The sequence below is a fragment of the Palaemon carinicauda genome, chromosome 1, assembly GCF_036898095.1.
Source record: "Palaemon carinicauda isolate YSFRI2023 chromosome 1, ASM3689809v2, whole genome shotgun sequence".
Classification (NCBI taxonomy): Eukaryota; Metazoa; Arthropoda; class Malacostraca; order Decapoda; family Palaemonidae; genus Palaemon; species Palaemon carinicauda.
Window position 1 is genome coordinate 250704642 of NC_090725.1, and position 6315 is coordinate 250710956.

The following is a 6315-nucleotide window of genomic DNA, read 5'->3' on the forward strand; positions in this document are numbered from 1 at the left end:
CCGCCAAGGAAAAGATGGCAATCATCACATGATTGATGTGACCGGATTTGGATCCTCCCCTGTTGAGGCAATGAACCACCACTGCGCTGTCCAGAACCAACCTTATATGCTGGTTCTTTGACAGGGAGAGCTTCTTCAGGGTCAGGAAGATGGCCATGGCTTCCAGGATATTGATATGCATTTGACAGAAGGTCGCTGACCACAAGCCCTGTACCTCCTTGAACAGGGGGTAACACCCCCACCCGGTGAGGGAGGCGTCCGTATGGACAAACAACGCCGGGGGAGGGTGCTGAAGGGGCACCGACTTGGCCAAATTCTTGACTTTCGTCCATGGAAGGAGCCTTTCTTGAGAATAGCTGGAATTCTCGAAACTTTGTCCCGGAGACTGACGTTCACCCTGGACCGCCACACCCGGTTGATGTCCTTCAACCTGGCCTTCAACATAACATCCGTGATGGAAGCAAACTGGAGAGAACCCAGAACCCTTTCCTGATTCCTTCGAGACGTAAATTTGGAACCTAGAAACTGTCTTGTGGCCCTTGCGATCTCCTTCCGTTTCTTTGGGGGAATCGACAACTTGTGAGTGTCCAGATTCCATTGGAGTCCCAACCATTGAAAGCACAACACTGGAACTAGGCGAGACTTCTTGAAATTTATTCGGAACCCTAAATGTTCCAGAAACCTGATGACTTTGACTGTCGCCTCTCGACATTCCTTGATGGTGTTGGCCCAAATAAGCCAATCGTCCAGATAGGCCACCAACTGTACGCCCTTGGTCCTCAATTCTTGAACTACCGAGTCCGCTAGCTTCGTGAATACCCTTGGGGCTATGTTGAGACCGAAGGGCATCACCTTGAAAGCAAAACCTTGATTGCCTAGCTTGAAACCCAGAAATGGACTAAAATGACGCGCTATTGGAACATGATAGTAGGTGTTGGTAAGATCGATAGAGGTGGTGACAGCCCCACGGGGAAGTAAGGTCCGTACCTGCAAGACGGTCAGCATATGGAACTTGTCGCGTTGAATAAAGGTGTTCAAGCGAGACAGGTCTAATATAACCCTTCGTTTGTCGGAGTCTTTCTTTGGCACACTGAACAAGCGACCTTGAAATTTTAAATGCCTGATCCGTTGAATCGTATTTTTGAGAAGATCTCGTGCGAATTCGATGAGTTCTGGCTCTGGAAATTGAAAAAATCCGACCGATGGAGGGGGTCCCTGAATCCAACTCCACCCCAGTCCGTTGGAAACTATGCTTCGAGCCCAACTGCTGAAGGTCCAATTCTCGTGAAACAAGTATAGCCTCCCCCCTACTTGCGGAATCTCATTGGATTGCTGAGGGCCTGCCACCTCGGCCTCCACGGGGTCCTCGTCCCCTTCCAGAGACTCGACCATCTCCCCTGTAGCGAAAGGGTCCTCTAGACCTACCTTCCCTCGGCTGCCTATTATATCCCTGTATCAGGGCATGAGACTCAAAAGCAGGGTCAAAAGCCGGCGAAGTGGAGAAGGAAGTTGAAGGCCGAGGTGGTTGGCTCACCAGCACGAACTGCTGCTGGGGTTGAGTTTTAGGGGGGACGCATGTCTCACCTGAGAAACAGGCACAGCCTGAACCACAGGTTGAGGTTGGGAAGCCTGAAAAGGGAGAAACCGTCTAGCCTTTTTCCTACCCCTCAACTGCGGGTTAGCCGGGTCAAATTTTCTCTTAGAGACAAGACCCCACCTCGCCCGAAGGGACTGATTGACACGCGCTGCCTCGCTGAGAACCGCGTTGACCATGTCTTCAGGGAAAAGATCTGCTCCCCAGACCGAGGCCTTGATCAACTTGTTCGGCTCATGCCGGATAGAGGGGTCGGCAAAGACATGCTTACGGCACGCACGACGAGCGACACCGAAGTCATAAAGATCTCACTGAAGGGTGTGAAGGAGAGACTTAAGTGAGTATCTTAAACAGAGCCTCGTCCACATAAACTAAGGAAGACATCTCCGCCATAGTAACGGAATTCAGGGACCTACTCAAACGGACACGAGCCTCATACTCTTCCCGAATCAGGGAATCAGGCAACCGAGGAAGAACTCGCTAATCTGAGTTGTAGCACAATCAGGAGCCAACTTCCCCACAGTGAAGGTCGATGGAGCATCAACCCAACAATCTTGGTCCCCCGGAAGAAGCAAGGAAGTTAAATCGGTCTCCCGAAGCTGAGGCATAGGCTTTTCTTCCATTACCGCCGCCAGGGTAAGATCCGTCACTTTGGTGGTACACGGAGTAGGAGTGAGCTCCTCAACATCGAACATAGTATAATGTGCCTTTGTGAGGAGTCAACTTCGTATTCACACACTCCCACTCAGTAAGGGTCCGGAGCCAGGCAGACTGAGCCTGCTCCTTAGGGAAGATAACAGTCTCCCTTGGTACCTTATCCACCCTAACAAGCGCCTCATCTGTCAAGCGCGCGTAACCCGGGAATGGGAACTGCAAACGCGGTGGATAAAACTCAAAGTCCTCCACCGGCCGGGTACCACAACCTTCAATGGTTAACATGCCTTCCGAGAAAGGGGCATGCAAAGCCAACCTCCATGGGTTGCTTTTCACAAAGGTCGGGAGTTTTGAAGCATCCGGAACCACAAACTGCTGTTGTTGTGGGCGGCCGGATCTCAAAAGAGACTCCAACATGGACTCTTGGTTTTGCAGCCTCTGTCCAAAAGAGGTCATGGATTGGATTTGGTCAGCAAGAGGGCCAATCTCGGACTGTACAATGCTGCCCACTCTCTCCATCAACTGACTAGAAAAGGCTACCGGATCGAAAGCCAATTCCGGAGACTTGACTTTAGAAACTTTCGCCCTCGAACCAGAAGCCGTGAGAGAAACCTTTTCCAAGACTGGACGTCGTCGACCATCCAGAGAAACTTTGCTAGAAATAGACTTAAGGATTTTGGGAGGCTTATGAACTTTAGGTAACCTTTTCACATGTTTAAGTTTGGGAATAACAGAACATGACTTGGCTTTGGAAGTACTAGGAAAGCCTTGAAAGGAAGTATCAGTTGAAGAAAGAGGAAGAGGAGGACTAAGGAAAGGAACCTTAGACCGAACATCACTTGCCTCACCTATCACCCTACCTGTACCAGTCGCATCCATAGGCTCGACGTCCAAATTAATGGTCGCAACGTCATTGAGAACATCATCTCCTACAAAATCATCGGGGTATGCTTGGATCTCTTCCCGAATCCGGGCGATGACTTGAGCTGCCACATCAGGGATACTGCTGCCGACATCTTGGCATTTGGGTACAGGAGGGAACACATCTCTTCCGACAAGACATAAGGTTGTTTGGCCTTCACATTACGACCAAAACCTCCAACCCAGGTCTTAAGGGTCGCTAGGGAAGAGCTCTTGACAGCGGAGGAGTCCTGAAAGAGAGAGACCCGGATAAAACAAGGAAAGGTGATGCAGGGAAAATAAAATGAAATTAATAAAACCGTATGTATCAAAACATTACAGTATAAATGTAATCAAAAGAAAACTAGACTTTTTTTTATAAAAACAGACAGAAAAGATACATACCGAATCACCAAGTAAATCAGAGACTAGGGCATAGCAAATCTCACACCCTTCTGGATGCCAGACTAACAATTCGCCCACCGGGACAGCACACACGGCATGCGAACGGCATACTTCATGCCCGCAAGGCTGCTGCAAGACCGCAGTACAAGCCGTCTCCTGACAACGTACCACCTGTAAAATGAATGGGTATTTGAGAATAAAATTAACTCGAGCCAGGGATTAGCTGGCGAAAATCGTAAGACTAAAATCCGCTAGCAGCGGAAAAAAGGCATACGAAATAGTTAATAAAAAAACTCAATAGTAAAAACAAACCCTGCTGTAAAGTTTGTTACCCAAGAACAATACCTGGAGCCCTGAACAATGAGTCTATAAATAAACCGCCTTAAAAAAACAAAAATATTAATAAATCCTCCGAATACGGGATACCCACCAGAGTGAGAAGCGTAAACGAGAAAGAGCAAACACCATTACAAATAAATTCTCAGGATACGGGATACCCATCGGAGTGAGAAACGTAAGCGAGAACGAACAAACAGACTAAAAAAATAAATTCTTAGGATATGGGGTATCCAGCGGAGTGGGAAACTTAAGCGAGAACGAACAAACAGACTAAAAATCAATTCTCAAAAGTCGTAGGCTCCGGATAAACAGGTGAACAAAGAAGTGCCGGATGGTATGTGAAACTATGGCGCATAGAAACAAAAATACAGAAATAACACGATATAATAAAATAAAGTAAAATCTCCCAAAAATAACGCCGAAATACATGCGTAAGATCTGGCGCAAAACGCAATAAATATAAACATAAAATACAAAGTTAAAAAACACTAAAAGCTCCGCCGCAATCGCCCTCCCCAACACTTAAAAAACTAACAATTATAGGATAAAGAACGGTAACAGAACAGAGTGAAGTGTCCGAAACCGATCAAAGAAACACAACTACTATACTGTACGTAGAAATTAATCTAAAATATCCCAGCCCTCCGGGATGGGAGGATAACATCGTGGATGGATAACACGGGGGGAAGGGGAGTCGGGAGACGAGCGAAACCCAGTCTCGAACGCCTGGTGGCCAACCAAAGCGAAGCGAGAAGATAGTGCTACCCGAACTGACGTAGGGAGCGTATGGGCCAACGCCCCACCTCAAGGAACTTCCAGACTACTACCATAGAGCACATGACCAAAGCCAACCCCCTCCGAAGAAGAGGGAGGCAAAGGCGTAAGGGGAAGGGACCCAAGAGGTTGGGGGGGAGACCAGAACAAAATCAGGTGACCATCGTGAACGAAGGGAGGAGGGAGCCACCCACCGAAACACATAGGAAAACCTTAAACGGCTGCAAAAATGTAGCTCCCGCAATCGTATGTAAAAGTACAATAAAAAGTGGCAGACGTAAATGACATGATCAAAATAAAAGCGAACACGCAAAATGAGAATGTTATGGGGAAAAGAACACGGAGATATAAAATAAAACTAAACCTAAACCTTTCAAAATCGGGAATAAGCCGAAACGGAAAGGGGAAAAGGCAAATAAAAAACAAAGGTCTTCCAAAATCAGGAAAATAACGATCCAGAACAACCAAAACATATACTTCTCCCCAAAATGGACTCAAAACAAAAAGGCTGGCAAGAAAGCTACTCACCGAACCGCTACGGATCGACTAAGTAGGATATCAAACAGAGTTAACAAACCTGAAGGGTATATTCGCTAAAATAATAAAAATTAATAAAATATGATCATGCCAAAATATGAAATAGATGTCCAAAACATATATCAGGGCTTACAAATAGTATAAGGAACTAAATGCAAACCCGATAAACAAAGAGATCACTAGTAAGCGACACAATAGCCGCAGCGAACCCCCGAAAGGAAACCAGGAGCTAAAACAAAAAGACCAAACACGGTTAAGAATAAAAAGTGTCGCTACCAAGAAATCCCAAACAGACAAATATAATACTCAACTTGGAAGCAGGGATCTCTAAAACGTCGGACATCTTCCAAAAAACACAAAGCACACGAGCAAAACAAAACACGTCTGACCAACGCAAGTGCTGAGGAGGAATAAGGAGGGGGGGTGTGGAGATGTAGGGGTAGAGAGGGGCTATGTTGATGAAGGAGAGGTCTAATTGGTGAGGGATCTATGGTCGTGGTTCAATCACGCCCCGTTTTCTATACTGACACTCAAAGAGTGAGCGAGCTAGGTTTATTCCTGGCATTCCATGCATCTCTTTTTCTCTAGTATATTCAGCAATAACTATGCCTTAGAAATGGTGCTAGAGGATCATTTCATGGAGCGACACAGGTCGAGCCCAGAAAAGGAGTTTAGTGGATATGAATATCCCCTCCTAAAATATTTAGTATGCCAATACACTCATATGTAAGAATAGTCTAAGAAAAATTGGTTTTAAAGAACTGCTGAGTTAGCCTCCTGGCTAGTACAGTGGTAACGTGTTCCCCAAGCATTCGCATGGCAGTAGATCGATCTCCACCCGGGATAGTGAGTTTAAGCTGTTTACTGGCTTGGCTACTGCTGTGGTTGGGCACCACAGTTAGGGTGTTGGGCTTGCCCGGCTGACATTCCGGTGAGCATCTATCCTGATGAAACTGAAACTTAAACCTGACAAGCACCTTTAACCTTTAATATTCACCCTTAACCCTTAATATTCACCCTTAACCCAGCTAAACAACCTTCAATAAGGCTATGCCAGCCTAGCCAAGGTGAGATGCCCAAAGTTAAATTCCTTCGTATTTCATAACAATGTA

At 46.5% G+C, this 6315-nt stretch overlaps 1 pseudogene; it reads right to left on the reverse strand.

The window, feature by feature from the left end:
• Positions 1-1321: 1321 nt before the first annotated feature.
• Positions 1322-5682, reverse strand: LOC137644483 (uncharacterized; annotated as a pseudogene).
• Positions 5683-6315: the final 633 nt, after the last annotated feature.